General features: G+C 31.2%; 1 long non-coding RNA gene across 15 annotated transcripts; it reads right to left on the reverse strand.

Moving 5' to 3' along the window:
* Nucleotides 1-252: 252 nt before the first annotated feature.
* LOC114166879 (uncharacterized) lies at nucleotides 253-5,779 on the reverse strand. Of its 15 annotated transcripts, none has more exons than XR_003600033.2 (5): nucleotides 5,631-5,779; nucleotides 5,432-5,451; nucleotides 4,583-5,351; nucleotides 3,025-4,482; nucleotides 253-1,586 (listed from the first exon to the last, which is right to left on the reverse strand). It is a non-coding gene; the product is annotated as an uncharacterized LOC114166879 (long non-coding RNA). The 15 variants fall into 15 exon arrangements; XR_003600039.2 differs by having other exon boundaries at nucleotides 4,583-5,118; nucleotides 5,276-5,451; XR_003600040.2 differs by having other exon boundaries at nucleotides 4,583-4,627; nucleotides 4,829-5,451.
* Between the last annotated feature and the right edge of the window lie 10,957 nt (nucleotides 5,780-16,736).

Below are 16,736 nucleotides of genomic sequence, written 5' to 3' on the forward strand. Positions count from 1 at the left end.
ATCTATTCATACACCTATGAATCAGTTGATTAAAATTTCAAAACAATCGGCTAAAGTTTTGAGAAATTATGCAGAATGCAGAATTCACAAATTTTACTTAAACAACAAACTTTTACACACAAGACTTGTTTCAAACAATATTTCTAACAAGTATGCCTTATCAGATTACATAGAAACACATTGAAACACAATAAAGAATGATTTACTTGGTTTTCTTGAGATTTTAAAGTGAGTGAGATGACCGGAAGAGAGTGGCACAAATGTTTTTATACTGGTTCACTCAATCATAGAGCTACATGTAGTTTACCAAGATAACCTGAGTTTGGTTTCCACTATATTAAAATGTTTTACAAATCACACACCAACATTACACTTTTGAAGAAAGAAAAATACCAAGATTTTTTACTCACAAAAAAATATAGATTATAACCCTACAAGAATCACACTCAAAGACCTAAAATCACACTAAGTAAACAACCAAAGGCACAAGAACTACAAAACCTAATGTTGGCTCTCCCTAGCCAACCATACACGAGTTCTTCAAGCTTCCACCAGGCCAAAATGCCACTAAGATCAACCAAGATCTTCAATCTTCACCTTGCAGTTGTGTAATTTAGAGAAGAAGTTTTTTCTAGTGATGAATAATAGGTTTTCAAACTCAAAAACTCAGAATCAGACCTTTGCTCTCGAAAACACAACTTATATAGTCTCATCTTAAGTGAAATCAATCGGTTGAATTTTTCATACAATCAATTGATTTCACTTGACTTAAGTGAAATCAGTCGATTAAAGACCAATTAAAGTGGTTGAATGCATTCATACCATAAACTATATACAACAAGCCTTTTAACCTGTTAAAACCCATTTTAACATATTAAAAAGGACACACAAAGACTAAACAAACATCTAACATATGTCATCTAGCCTACGAATATGATGTAGCATGTAACCATTACATTTAACACATTATTTCCTAATTTAAAACTATAGAAACATAATATTCAAGTGGATCTTCATCAATCTTCATCAACCACATGATCTTTATGCACTTTTCTTTATCAAATCCTTGCATCAAGCTTGTTTATGCTAAACTTTTCTACCCCAATTCTAATATAATCCTTGCATCAAGCTTGTTTATGCTAAACTTTTCTACCCCAATTCTAATATAACCGAAATATAAAGTTTTCCAAAATTTTCAAAATTCACATCATTTTGAATTTTTTAAATTGAATGCAAATTTTTAAGGATTCAGTTCCCCCTGAATTGAGGCGTAAAAGGTTTTCTACTGTAGTTTCTTCGTACCCAAAGCTGATAAGTTGGTTTAATTTACAAAACTGGCATTTTTTTAATTATTTCATTTGTTAAATGGCCAGGCCATTTAACAAATGCAACATATCAAATGTCAAGCCATTCATTCATGCACAAGAATATTCATTACACTATTGATTAGATTTAAGAGATAAAATGTGATTACCAGTGAAGGCAGAGGACATCTTGGTTGTCCTTTGAATCAACCGTGAAATGCATTGACTTCAAATGAAACAATTACATGCAGATGGTGCTCTCCCGCATGCACCCTTAAGATTCTGATTCAATAAAAGGATACATGTCAAAATCATAGCAATACTCAAGGATTTTCTTGTGCACTTTTTAACACCCAAATTCCAAAGAATTTAGAATCCTCCATTCAAAACCAATTATCCAAAGACAGTAAACAAATAATCCATAGATTTCCAACGTTGATTTCGAATCCAAAAGCTGAACGACTATTATTTTACTGTTGTGGTTTAATTCAAGGCCCACACAAGCTTTTGAGATTGGTCTACAATGACAAGGTTTCATTTCTTGCCTATATTAGGATATCTTATCACAATTAAAAAAAAATTGTTAATATTTATAAAAATATAAAATTAACATATCAATGGATTGTGTCTGTATATTTATACAATAAACCCAACATAAGTTACAAGACACTAATATTAAATTCTTAAGTTATATATAATAAAAAGGGGCAACTGAATTAAAGGACTTTTCTATAAACAAATATCAATGACTTGTTTGGAGTAAGGCCAAGTTGGTTTGATTAATTCATAAGCTTTTTCCTCAGCAGCATGCAAATTTATTCCTTTTAACTCTTACAGGATAATCTACCCTATTTGACTATCACTATATGCATATGCCCTGACAATGGTTTCTGAATTCGGCTATGTATCGTTAAGATTTGTCTGTTAATTAATTTGTCTGTTAATTAATTTCTGCATAAAGGCAAAAGGGTATAAAGAAATGGGGTGTCTTGCAGTCGGCAAGAAAAGAACAAGAATAACTTTCCGTGTCCTCTTTCGTTGTCATAACTCATGACCAAACGAGGTTTTCGAGAGCCATGTATTATCTTGGCATGAAAGTGGCGTTTTATTAGCACAATCACTCATCAGTGGACACAACCTACCCTTCACCATGTGGCCATCTCCATCTTCCTCTCTGTGATCCATGTCATTATCAATGCAACTTATATTCTCTCCTTATTCACCATTTCATTAAACATCTCACAGAACCACTTTACCAGTATCTTTGTTCGTTCACCATTTCATATTTGTTAAGAGGTGAAAAAAGGTGATTGATAAAAGCATGGAAAAGTTCACAAAGAAATGGTCGATCGCCTAAAAAGCTTGTGCGGTGGATGCTTTTAGTAGTAAAAGAAATACTGCAATTCGTGCTGTGTGACTGTTACAATTACAACAGACAAGTGAAATATGCAGCAGTTCATGTGAATGCTTTTAGTAGTAAAAAGTATATTGCAATTCGTGACTGTGTGACTGTTACAATTACAACAGACAGGTGAAAAATGCAGCAGTTCATGCGCATGAGCAAGAGGCCACATATCTAACTTTCTAGTTTCTTCCTTCATTAAAATTTTGCCTTTTTTCATTATTTATGTGTGCAGGGCAAAGTGTAGATTAGACAAATATAATTAATAGAGGCTTAACTTATTTGACATCTAGCAAAAAGTAGTTGTGTTCCATTAACCTGATCCGACAAAATAATCAAGGGTCTCAATTCCGTGGCAACGATCTCACCACCCTTGTAACGCGTGGCATGTACGTGTGAACAACACTGGCTGAGTCTTTGAGTTCACTTTTTCTGTTTTTGTTACTTTGGAAGGTGATGATATTATCTAGTTAGAGGCAGAGGCAAAGAGAGTAAAGAAGAGAGAGAGGTTAACATAGCATTTATTTTGTGTATTATTATTATTAGTATAGATAGTATAGATAAAGTAAATGTAAAAATGCCTTACCTTGTCAGGTTATGACTTATTGCAGACAGAGACTGAGTCAGAAGTAGGGATGTTGAGTTGAGTTGGCAGTTAACAGTGCCATGATAATATAATGAATCAGTGATTATCACTGTCACAGTTCCAGGTAATTTTAATTTTTAACTTCACCACATATACTTTTATTTTAACTCCTCCTTCTCACACCAATAACCTCATACATAATAGGGAAAACCACCAAGTAATAACCCTAAATTATCTAATATAGAGCAAACAACCAAATCAATCTAGTGAGAAAAAAAGGCTAGTCCACACATGAAAGAAGAATTGAGAGATGGATTTGAGCACTGAATTCACTATAAATATTTCCTTCCAACACAAGCAAAGGCAACTGAACTGATTTCTGTTGTGAATTCTGATACATCAAACTGAATACACAAAATCCATTTAAATAGAAAAAAAAAAATCAGTAGATGATACTGGAAATGAATATGAAAAGACAGAAAGAAAACTAGTGAAAATGAAATAAAAGAAATCAAATCCACCACTACACAATCCTGTTGCAAGTCTTGAAATTCAAGAAGAATGTGTTGATAGAATAATAAAACGTGTTGTAAAATAATTTAATCAGCGAGCTTACCTCAGAGGATCAATAAACCTATTGATTGAGGAATTAAACATAAGCTTGAAACCCCCTTTTTGCTGCAGAGCCTCAAGCAGCAGAATCCACAGCAAAGTAGTATCAAAGATGGCAAATTTATACCAACAAATGGTCCAAACTAAGTAAAAACAACAGTGGGTAATGAGTAAAGCTTGTTTTGAGTATGTGTCATACATTCCATGCTGAGGAATGACCATAACATGGGACACTAGCCATTCATATTTACATATTGAATAAAAAAGGACAAGAGTTATGAAAAGTTCCTCGGTTGAACCAATACGGGAGGCAATGGCATTCTTGATTTTCAAAATTAAAAACTGCCAAAATTATTTGAAATATTTAAAATTGAAAGCAATCTTTTAAGTGAGGAAAATCAATTCATAGGTTATTTGAGTCAAAATAGTAATTGAGAATGCTATGGTAACCAACCAGTACATTTTAGTTTCACTATTCAACCTTCCCGTTTATAGGCCTTAGATTGGATACAAAAGATCTTTTAAGAAATCCTTGCCCTCCCACTCTAGCATTTCAAAATTGAACTGCAAAACAATTCCTAACAATTGAAACAGTAACAATTAAAAATTAGCTTCTCAACACAGAAAAACGTGACAAATAATGAACTAAGAAAAATTGCATGAGTAAATCCTACGTACCTCATCCAATATGACATCAGCAGCTATTGAGGTTTCCCACTCAGCCTTTAGAATAGGAAATAGACATTCAAATAGTGCACAAATGTATTCATCTTTTATCTCAAGAAAAAAAAAAGTCAATTAATTACAAGTTTATGACAAGCATCTAATAGAAACAAACAAACTACAACTAAGGAAAGCTAAGATATAGCTCAAAGCATTTATTTATGAAAACATGTAATTTAAAAAAAGAAGGAGAAAGCAAACCTTTTAGTTTCATACAAAAAGACTACAAGAGAAAAAAAGAAGATGAGTGTCTTTGACAACTCCAAATCACTGCAACATTCCAAAAACCAAATAACATGCTCTTCAGGATAGACCAAAAAATTTTCAGCCATTCTATTGACAATCTTCAAAACAGCAAACAAAAATCAATTCAAAATTAAAAATGCTTCAAAAAATAAAGAGAATAAATTTCACTAAGCAGGAATTCTTAAAATACTCCCTCTGAAAACTTTTGCAGTGAACTAAATATTGACAATGAAGGCAAAAATGCTCTGCAAAATCGACAAAGAAATTGAAAGGAAGTTGAAATTGAATCATTGTATACTCGGGGAGCAACAAATCCAAATCCAAACAAATAAAACCTAGATTATAGACATAAGTAACGAAATCAAACAATAAACCTAAAGATGCACTAGGGCAAGCCATAACCTCTGCCGTCTACAGCTTCGTCGTCGTCGCTCTCCTGCTTCTCAGCCAAGCCACTCTCAACGCCGCCACTCGATGCCTATGCCGCGTGAAAGGGCTTACAAAAGTCTATTCAAAATAATTCAAAATATGGATTACAAGCGAGATCAGTAGAAGTACCCTATCCGAGGAGCCGACACCTGAAAACGAAAACGAGAACGAAATGGAAATGAAGCATTAATTGAATGAGATGATTATAAACCCTAAGAAAAAAAGAATAGGGTGGCACGAGAAAAATACGAAAGTTGATAGAGGAGACGAGAGAACAGTGAACCACTGTGCCTATAAGAGAGTGAACTACCGACATCAAAATTCAAACCTTTGTGCGAGGAGCGAAAGATTGAGAAAAATGATGTTGCCAAGAGCAAAGGAGAAAGCAAAATCCGTAAGATTGTTGTTAGGAAGTGCGAAAAATATTGTGTCGTGGTCATGTGAAGTAGTTGAAGAAGAAAGATGGACAAAGTTCAAGAGATGTTAGACGAAGAATGTCTTATAATTTGAAAAATGAATCTTTAATTTGCTAAAAAATTAATTTTATTTATTATAAAATTACTTTCATATTTCTCAAAATAAAAATTATCATAAAAATAAAACACCTTTTCTTTAATTTGATAACAATACTTGTACTGTATCTAGTCAAACTCGACCAAGTAAACAGTGTGCATATCGAGACCGCCAAGTATCCAGGCTAGGCCGAGTTAGCACTTCATATCACCAACATAAGCCATCTAGGCAAGTAGTCGGTCTAGACCGACTACTCGAGCATATCTGGTAAGGTTAAAGCCCAGGCCGACTACTCCAATAAACTTAAGCGAAAATCGAAGCCCCCACATTCAATAGGTCTCAAGGGCCTGGGTTGGGGCCCAGGCCCACTCATGGCCCAAACTAGAGCCCAGGTCAAGACCCAGCCCATGAAATGGTCAAACGTCATTAATGTTCTATAAATACACGTGGACCCCATCATTTAAAGGTACGCATTCATTAATCACTGATTTGACTCTCTAAGAGCTTTGACTTACTTGAGCTTCGGAGATTCTTCTGCAGGTAACCCCTCCTGGATTCAAGTTGACATGTATCGACCGGGAAGAGGCCAACTGAAGAGATAGCGGACTACATAGTAAGGTGACGTTTGTGCCTAACCTATCTTATTTGTTCTTCTGCAGGAACAATACTTAATTTAATTATTAAAAAATAAATCATAGGTATAATTACTTTAGGATAATTTTATATAATAAAATTCACGTGAATTAATTATGGAAGGCTTTTTTTAAAAGAAAATAATCTACATGTATTTTTTAATAAATAACTTTTAAGGAACATTACATATATTTTCATACAAATAAATTGGCAAAAAATATTATTAGTAATAATTGTATACATTTTATGGAGTTTGAACTTGGAGTTTGAAAGAACACTAGACTATTTTCTAGAAGTTTAAAACTAAATCTTTGTAATTTAGCAAAGATTTTAAAAACCTATACTACTTTTTAGAGGTTTAACACTAAATCTTTGTAATTTAAGGGAGGTTTTAAAAACCTATACTATTTTTTAGAGGTTTAAGTTAAACCTTTGTAATTTAACGGAGGTTTTGAAAACCTACACTATTTTATAGAGGTTTAACACTAAACCTTTGGAATTTAACGGAGATTTTAAAAATCTCAGTTAAGTTAATCCATTGCTAGAGTTATATTAACCTTCGCTAAATAACCGCCGTTAAATGCAACTTTTTTTTGTAGTGACATATAGTCTAAAAAACATGAGAAAGAGAACTTCCTCATTCATTAACAAAATCTATGGAACTAAAAAAATGAATGAATTTTTATAATTATTAAAGAATTAGAACAATTACAATTAAAAAAAAATAACCTACGTATCTAAATAAAATTTTAAACCACTATGTCCTCTAAAGATACCAAATGCTACATTTTCATATGACACAATATGCTAAATTCAATGTGAATATTCAAAATGGCTCAAACATGGTAAAAGAAAAAGTCAGACCCATGCTTGTCTGTCCTGAAATCCCTTTACTATGTTTCTTCATTTATGAATTTAATAATGATATTTACTTTCATCTATTAGATTGATTCACATTATTTGAAACTTTCAGGAACATAATTTGATTAGATCTATAATATAAGAGATTTCAAGTTGTTAAAAATTAAAAATTTGAAGTAGAAAGCATAGTAAAACAATTGAATCATCCCACCAAGCACTTCACAATGTATTTATACAGTAAAAACATATAAAAGATTACATTTGGAGAATGAAATTGAACAATTGGGGGTTATAAGGGTAGTCGTTATCACAAAAAAAAAGTTTAATTGATAGATTCCTCCTTTATTGTTTATAATTTTTTCCAAACTAATACAGAAAAAAATTATGAAAAATTGAATTATGGGATCAGTGTCATAAAAATTATGTTGAACCATTCAGTTGAAATTGTTCAATCCAAGACTGGATTATAGCAAGTCCATACCATTTGTTGGTTCAAAAATGTTAAGAAACAATTATAACTGGGGTATAATAGTAAAGATGAATTCAATAATGATTAATGTAAGATCAATTGTGATAATTTGTTGGTTGAATTATCTGAAAGTCTTTCTGCCTTGATTCCATATTCTGAATTCGATGAATCGAGGAATCATAACATTTGGGTTGATTCTGCATACTTAAACCTGGAAAGGATAACACTAATAATAAAACCATATCCCACTGGGTAAAATTAGTTATATAGATTACATAATCAAATCAGTTCCATAAAAAATAAAGACTCTTGCATAAATATCAAACATGGATCATTCATCATTCACAAAGAACATGAATAATGTATAAATAATTTAAAAAACCAAGGATCATGTTAGATTAAATTATATTTCAAATGTCCAACTAAGTGAACTATATTAGATTATGTTTCAATGTCTTCTTCTACATTTAGATTTGGTGAAAAAATTTAGGACTTTGTTAAAAAAAAAGATGTCAATGATTTATTAAACATATTGGTAAAATTTGAAGAACCTGGTATATTAATACTTCGGGAACAAATTTGTGGAGAATCAACCAACTTCTTCTTCTTCCTCCATCTTTTGATTCATTTTTTCCATTCTCTTCAAAGACATATGCATTTTAATTTTGAGACCATTCAGAATGAATCAACAGAGTAAACATGATTTACCTCTAGTTTGAAGCTTTTGAGGAAGTTGATTTAGAATTATATTTGTTTCTGTATTGTTTTTATTCATATTTGTGTTTTTTTTCTCTGAAGAACAAATATCACAATGTTATAAAAGTACACATGATGAGATACCACAAATAACATTGAGATAGATAATTGTTACTCTTATTGTCCACCTTTTCAATAGGAATCATCATTCTGGTAATTTTTTCTTCTTCACGATTACTTTCATCCATAACACAATGGTGCTTGATAGAATGTCAATATCAAAGATATACAATAATGTTTTCTGAGTAGAAAATTGGAAGAATTTACTTTTGTGTACATTTTCCAGTAGTATTTGTTGACTATGACATTTTCATTTCTTTTTTTAAAGAACACTTATGTATTCTTATTTTCAAATATTTATGATATGAATATTTAATTATTTTTTTTATTAAATTTGAATGATATTGCACTACAATGTAGAATCATAAATAATGAACACCATCATTTTCAGAATATATACCCAAATGGAAAGTCATACTTCCATTTGTTGTTTGCAGGTAAATGAGTGGTTTCTTTGATGCAAAAGACTACAATTCCTACTTTTCTGTTCAATATATTATACACTGAAAGTACAATTTCGTTCCAAAACACATGAAAAAAATGAACTATTTTAAAACTATTTGACAAACAATATTTTTGATGAAAAAATATACCATATATTGTATATGAAAAATTTAAAAAATATGGCTACAACAACCTCACATTATATATAAGGAACTTTTTCCCATTTCAAATATGAATTTTAGTTATTTTTCAACCACAATAAATGAACAAATTTTAAACAACAGTAACTAATACATTAGTTATAACAAAAAATTAAATATAGTATCTTTAATTCAAATGAAATTAGTATAAATTAAATAAAAATTCCTTAATATATATTTTTAAAAATCACTTTAATATTTCAGTTAAATAAAAGTCAATGTTTTAAAAAGTTTAAGAGTTATCAAAGTAAATGACATATTCAATAGATGTCAAAATTAATTCAATAGGATGTTAAAACTTTTATAAAGAATTATAAACATAAAATTATTTATCACCGAATATTCAATAAGATGTCAAAATCAAATTTTCAAACAAAAGTGTTATATTTGAATAGATAAAACAATATAAAATATGTAACCCAACACAATACATACATAATTATATAAAGTAAATATCATCATAATTGTTTCATATCAATTGTCAAACATAATCTTCCCATATTTGGTCTTCCAAAATATTACAATATTGTCTAAGGTAGGATGACCACAATTTGGTAAACATTTCACATATTGTTGATTTTGTTGTCATGTCTACTTCAAAAAAATACTGGTTCCTTCGACCAATATGTTCTTAAAAACAAAGTCCTTCCACCCGCTATCAATTTGTATTAGAATAATCATAATAATTAGTATTTCATTGTTATTTATTTATTTGATATTATTTGACTTTATAAAATTTCATCGACATCTCATTCAAAGGTAAAAATTGAACAATAAAATGTCAATTCCCAAACCAAATAGATACTTTTCATCAAAATAATGTAAATTGAAATGAACATAAATAAATCTATTTGAATGAACTACTCATAATGAACACAGTTTTGAATCCTTTAAAATCCAAATAAAGTTTTCAATTTGTATCTCATTTTAATTAAATTAATTGGATAGAAGCTTACACTTTTAAGAATATGAATTATATATTCAAGATCTTACTACATGTGATCAATATATGATGAATAACTTCCGGCCACAAATGAAAAAGCTTATGAGCAATAGAATTTTATTGACACATGGCTCATTCACACAATTACCAAGTAAACTATCCAGCACATAACTCTTCACTCATATACGATGTAATTACAGAAAACATCATTGCCTCGTTATAGCCGGTTGAATTCAAATAGAAACAGCAAGAAATATATGGGAAATATATGGATGTGTAGGCAGTCGTTTTGGAGAAAATTTATATAAACTTTGAGAGAGAAACAAATTTCAATTTCGCATGTAAGTACATAACTTAGCCTATTTAAAAAGTAGTAGTAAAATTTTTAACAAAATATAATTAAATAAATTTTTATTTAAATAATAATATTAAAAAAGATAATAATATTATTAATAGTAGTAATATTTATTGTTAATTATCAATAATAAAGAATGATATTAACAATAAATAATATTATTAATTCATGGTATTAATAATACTAATTAATAATTTTATTAATCTTAATTAAATATTAAATATTTAATAAAATTAATAATTAGAGAAAAAAGGTTTAGACAATTATAAATGTTGACTAAAATTATAATATTATAATTATAATAGTATTCATAATTATATTGGTTGTAGATAAAATTTTCAGACATTTGATGTTTTATATTTTTTGTTTAATATTATGTATTCAAATGGTGTTGCCAAAAGAAAAAAAAAACAACTTTTCAATTTCTTAACACTACTGTAAGAGGTCTTTCAAAATTACTGCAAGATACTTTTCGGTGCTTGTTCCAACAATTACCTCTTCAAAGATGAAACTTTTCCATCTTTCAAGAATCTTTTATCAGCAGAGTTCACAACCATAATTATAAGCAAAGTAATGAAAAAACCACGTCCTTCCAACATGTCTTTTTTATTTATTATGACAAATGAAATCTTTGTATAATAACTTAACTTATTGTATATATTTATTGTCATTGAAAAAGCTTATTTCAAATTTAAATTACCACATTTCAATACATTTTTATAGTATTTTGCGATTTCAAATTAAAATTTTGTTACCATATATTTTCAATTTCAACTTTTTTCGTGTTATTGGCAATGTGAATCTTATTGTGAAAAATATTAAAATTTCATATATTGAATGGTTTAATTACAATTTGTACGATGTAAATTTCAAATTGAATGGATTAATTACAATATTTGTACCTAACATTTTTGCAATTTTAGAATGGGTATGTTGTTAATAAAATAACAACTACATCTGTTGTTTTATTTGTATCAGTACATCAATAATGTACATCACTCCTCCTCAAAGCTGAAAAATATTTTGGATTAATACATCAATGCAAAGTAGGAAAGTTGATATTAACATTTCAACAAAAAATAATAGAGATTTTATTTATTTCTTGTTAAACCTCAACATCGCAAAGAATAAATAAGTCATAGGCTTTCTTTAGAAAGTTGATTTCTCCTCTTTGTTGATAGTAAACTTATATGTTGTTTACCTAATATGTTCCACCACAACTTCCACCAAATAAATGATAAGTAACATAAAATGAAATGTGGTTGTTACCTAATATGTTCCCTTTTATTATTGTATTTCATCAATCAATATCATTCATATTTGTAAAACTTAATGACATTAAAACTAAAACCACATAAAATATGTTAAAGGAAGAATAACAGGCAAAATATTTGTAATTTTAATGGCATGGGTGTAGTTGGCAACATAGGTATGAATGTTATGCGGATAAAATGAAAATACAACAAAATCACATAAAATGGGAAGCCAAACATAGGCATAACAAAATCAACCTCTTTCATAAAGAATAGAAAACAATGTACTCAAATTATACAACAAATGTATGCCAAAAACCAAAAAACAACCATATGAAAACAGAGATTCTATAGGTATGAATGTTATGCGGATAAAATGAAAAGACAACAAAATCACATAAAATGTGAAGCCAAACATAGGCATAACAAAATCAACCACTACCATAAAGAATAGAAAACAATGTAGTCAAATTATACAACAAATGCATGCAAAAACCAAAAAACAACCATATGAAAATAAGATTCTAAAGATTAGAAATCAGAAATGAAAAACCAAAATAAAACTTGAAAAGGGAAAATAAAGACCTTAGGTTACAAATCAAGGTGATACCGAGAGATTTCCTCAGCAAAACCAATTGAAGACGGTAAAAAAGGAAGAGAAAAAAAGAAATCAAAATACCAGTGTTAGAAATGAGACCAACAAAGAATTGCAACAAATGCTACTAAATGCAAACTTTGCAAATGCATGAAGAGATTAAAACAAAGATTTTTGGTAAAAGGTTGACTTGGCTTAAAAGGTGTAACCGTGAACATTTGGAATGGTAGGATGCATTCTGAAACTATTGAAGGTAATAAAGTGGTAGAAGCTTTACAGAAGAAAGTAATCAATGATAAAAATCAAACCTTTTAAAATGCTTCTAATTAACAGAGACCTTTGGCCTCTTCATACTTCTCCTACTTTTTTTCAAAGATTTCTTGCACCTCAACTCAATTCAGATTTGTTTTTTTATATCTGCACTACACAAAGCCAACAATACATTAAAATCATTGAATTCAAGTGAAACTAACAAAAGAAATGAGAAAAAAAAGAGAATTATTGTAATAATAATTTGGTTTTACCTCATTCCATTAACCTTTCATCAACAACCAAACAAAATCTAAAGTGGAGAAGGTCTTTTCTTCCCATAGCCTACTTTCTTCTTATCTTTTTCATTTCATTATAATAAGAAGATAGAAGAAACACTCACGTACAAAAAACAAAACACGAGAATAATAAAAATTAAACCTTTTGAAAAAATAGAGAAGTGATCTTCATCTTTCTGTTTTAAACGTTAAGGTTTTTAAAAATCAAACCTTTTAAAGATATTTATCTTTTTCAGTGTTGATTTTGGACTTCAAGAGCTCTTTGATTTTCTCCTTCCTGGAAATTTTCTAATCTCAAAAACAAAAGTAAAGTTAAGATGTTCTAAAATTAAAAATCACATGTATCCTAAGATGTTCTGAAAAAAGTCACATATATCCAGAACAAATCACCATGAATTAAATGAAAATATTCAAAAAAAAAAACAAAGACATATTATGCAATAAAAAAAGGAAAAGAAAATGAAAGAGAGAAGAGAGGAAGGAGAAGACAGAGAATAATAAAAATTAAACCTTTTGAAAAAACAGAGAAGTAATCTTCATCTTTCTGTTTTAAACGTTAAACTTTTTAAAAATCAAACCTTTTAAAGATATTTATCTTTTTCAGTCTTGATTTTGGACTTCAAAGCTCTTTGATAGCTCTTTATTACTCTGGTTGATAGCGTGATGTTCGGTGAAGGCATCCAGGCACCAAAAGCGAACAACGTAAATCAAGAACAACAAAAACATAAAAGTAGTAAACGGTGAAGGCATAATCAAAACTTGATCTTTGGACTTGAAGACTTCTTCGATCTTCTTTGTTAGTGAAAGCATAACCCAAAAAAAATACAATCTACAAAAAAAATACAAAAAAAAAACAAAACCTGACCAAGTAGTGTTAGAATTACCAAAAAATAAACAAAACCGAGTTGGAAAATACATAAAAATAATCATCTACACACAAAAAAAAATTCAAAACCTTACGAAGTAGTGGTCGAAAAACTAAAAAATAAACAAAAATGAAGTTGGAAATTACATAAAACTAATCTATGCAAAAAAAAAACCATAACCTTACCAAGTAGTGGTCGAATAAGCCAATGGTGAGAGAAGAAGAAATGATAAAGAAATGTTAGGGTTTGAGGTGGCAGAGAGGTGGAGAGTGAGAAAGAGATGGTAGGGTTTGAGAGATGGAAAGTGAATGGTAGGGTTTGAGGCGGTAGAGAGGTGGACAGTGAGAAAGAGATGGTAGGATTTGAGAGATGGAAAGCGAAGAGACTTTTAGAAAAAAATGAGAGAGGTGGAAAGTGAGAAAGAGATGGAAGGGTTTGATACGACAGAGAGATGGAAAGTGAAGATGCATACGTGGCAAGCTGAGGAAAAGACACGTGTAAGAAATACTTAAAGAGGTAAAAAAAATTGAATTTTGAAATGGAAGATTGCTGAGAAGATTCCACGTGTAGAAACTTGCTTTTTGTGATCCTTTCAATTGTATTATAAATAGATACTTTGTCAACATCCCTGATGTAGAATTATCTTGTTCTTTTAAGAAGATTAATGAATATGGTGATGGTTGATTAAGAAAACCAAGAAAATCCTCACTGGATATTATGATAGCAGGCTATTTAGATGTGAAGGTTCCTTTCCAAGGTTTTAGAGAAGAGAAGAATGAATTGATTATAATTGAAAATCCAAAAGGAAACGCATAAAAGAGTAAAGAAAACTGAAACCAAGAGATGAAGAAACTTAAAATGATAATCAAAGGAAATGGAGTGGATGGAAGGATCATGCCACTACAAGGCTAGGCTAGAAAAGCCATGGCAACCTTGAAAGAAATCCACTCCCTAAGGAGGAATGCTCTCACAAAGGGTTGAAACATAGTGTATAAATTCCTGAAAAGGAATCTTCAACCCCTCTACAAGTGTTAGAGGTCCCCTCAAATAGAAGAGTCTAGGGGCCTCTTAGCAAAAAAACAAAGTATGAGGATTACAAAATAAATCTAGCATATTCAGGAAGGATCTCGGCCAAGCCATCTAGGTGGAAAGACTTCACGACTAAGGCTCCAAAGGATGCTTATAGAAGTCTCTAGAAGTCTTGGTGTCCAAGGCATGTGGGTTGCCCCTTCTCTAGATGCTTCTAGAAGGTCTTGCTCCTTCTCTTTCCTCCTTGATGCGCCAAGTGTCATCCTATGTGATCCTTCCGTCTCTTATTCCTAATTTTGAACAAGTCAACCCCTAAGTCAAGGCCAACATGTCAACTAAAAATAGTCAACCAAAACCAACTTCATGAAATTGAAGTTAGAGTAATGCAAAATAAAGATAAAGAAGATGGTGCCTTCCCTTTTTTCATGCTCTTAGTAATCCTTCTAGGGTTGGCATCCTTAGAATTTAATAAGGTGGTCACATCTTCATCATCCCCCCCCTCTTGGAGAGAATTTGACCACAAATTCTTAAGTCCTATATCGAAAAGAGAGAGGTCATCATCCCCCCCCTCTTGGAGAGAATTTGACCACAAATTCTTAAGTCCTATATCGAAAAGAGAGAGGTCACTTACATTGTAAGAGTTGCTTATGTTGTAACTTGAAGACAAGTCTAACTCATAAGCATTCTTATTGATCCTCTTGAGAATTTGGAAAGGTCCATCCCCTCTTAGCAGAAGTTTAGACTTTCTTTAAGTAGGAAATATTTCCTTTCTCAACTGAAGCCACACCCAATCACCTTCCTTAAAAAGGACTTCCTTCCTTCCTTTGTTTCCAACCTCTTGATACTTTTGTACCTTCTTTTCAATGGTGTCTTTGACTTGAGCATGCAAGTCTTGGATCATTTTAGCCTTCGCTTTCCCATCTAGGCAAGTTCATGCCTCATAAGTGGGAAGGGGAAGAAGATTTAGAGGAGTCAAAGGGTAAAACCCATACACTATCTCAAAGGGATAGAGGGAGGTGGTAGAGTGAACAACCCTATTGTATACAAACTCTATTTGAGGAAGAAGTTCCTCACATTCCCTAGTGTTGTGAACTATCATGCACCTTAACATTTGACCCAAAGTCCTATTCACCACCTCGGTTTGACCATCACTTTGAGGGTGACACATGGTGGAAAATAGGAGTTTGGTTCCAAGTTTTCCCCATTAGGTCCTCCAAAGTTGGCTCAAGAACTTTGTGTCTCTATCACTTACAATGGTCTTAGGTATGCCATGAAGTCTCACTACTTCCTTAAAGAAGAGATTAGCAATATGTGTTGCATCATCAACTTTGTGGCATGGAATAAAGTGGGCCATTTTAGAAAATCTATCCACTACCAAAAAGATGGAATCCATACCCTTTCTAGTCCATGGGAGTCCTAGAACAAAATCCATTGAAATGTCTACCCAAGGCATGAAAGGAATTGGTAAGGGAGTGTAGAGATCATGTGGTTTAACCTTGGACTTGGCTTTCATGCATGCTATGCGAGATTTGAAATGCCTATCAACATGTTTGTGCATGTGAGGCCAATAAATATGTTCTTTTAAGACCTCAAGAGTTTTGTTTGTCCTAAAGTGACCCATTAAGCCTCCTTCATGTGCTTCTCTTATGAGTGATGCTCTTAGAGAACCTTGGGGAATGCAAAGTGATGAACGAGCCTCAGCGAATCTTCGGTAGAAACTCCTCGTAAGGTCGTGAAGCGTCAATCATTCGATGGAAAATCCACCACACAAGCAGCGGAAGACTGAGTTCCAGTGGGGAACTCTCACTAGTTCAGATCCTAGGAGGTGAATACCTCAACTAGAAGGTGAGCTAAGACGAAAGGGGATTAAAATCTCTCTCATTCATTAAAGCTGTGTTACAATAAGGTT

Source organism: Vigna unguiculata, chromosome 10 (assembly GCF_037176805.1).
Source record: "Vigna unguiculata cultivar grain cowpea cultivar isolate G323 ecotype 2 chromosome 10, ASM3717680v1, whole genome shotgun sequence".
Lineage (NCBI taxonomy): Eukaryota > Viridiplantae > Streptophyta > Magnoliopsida > Fabales > Fabaceae > Vigna > Vigna unguiculata.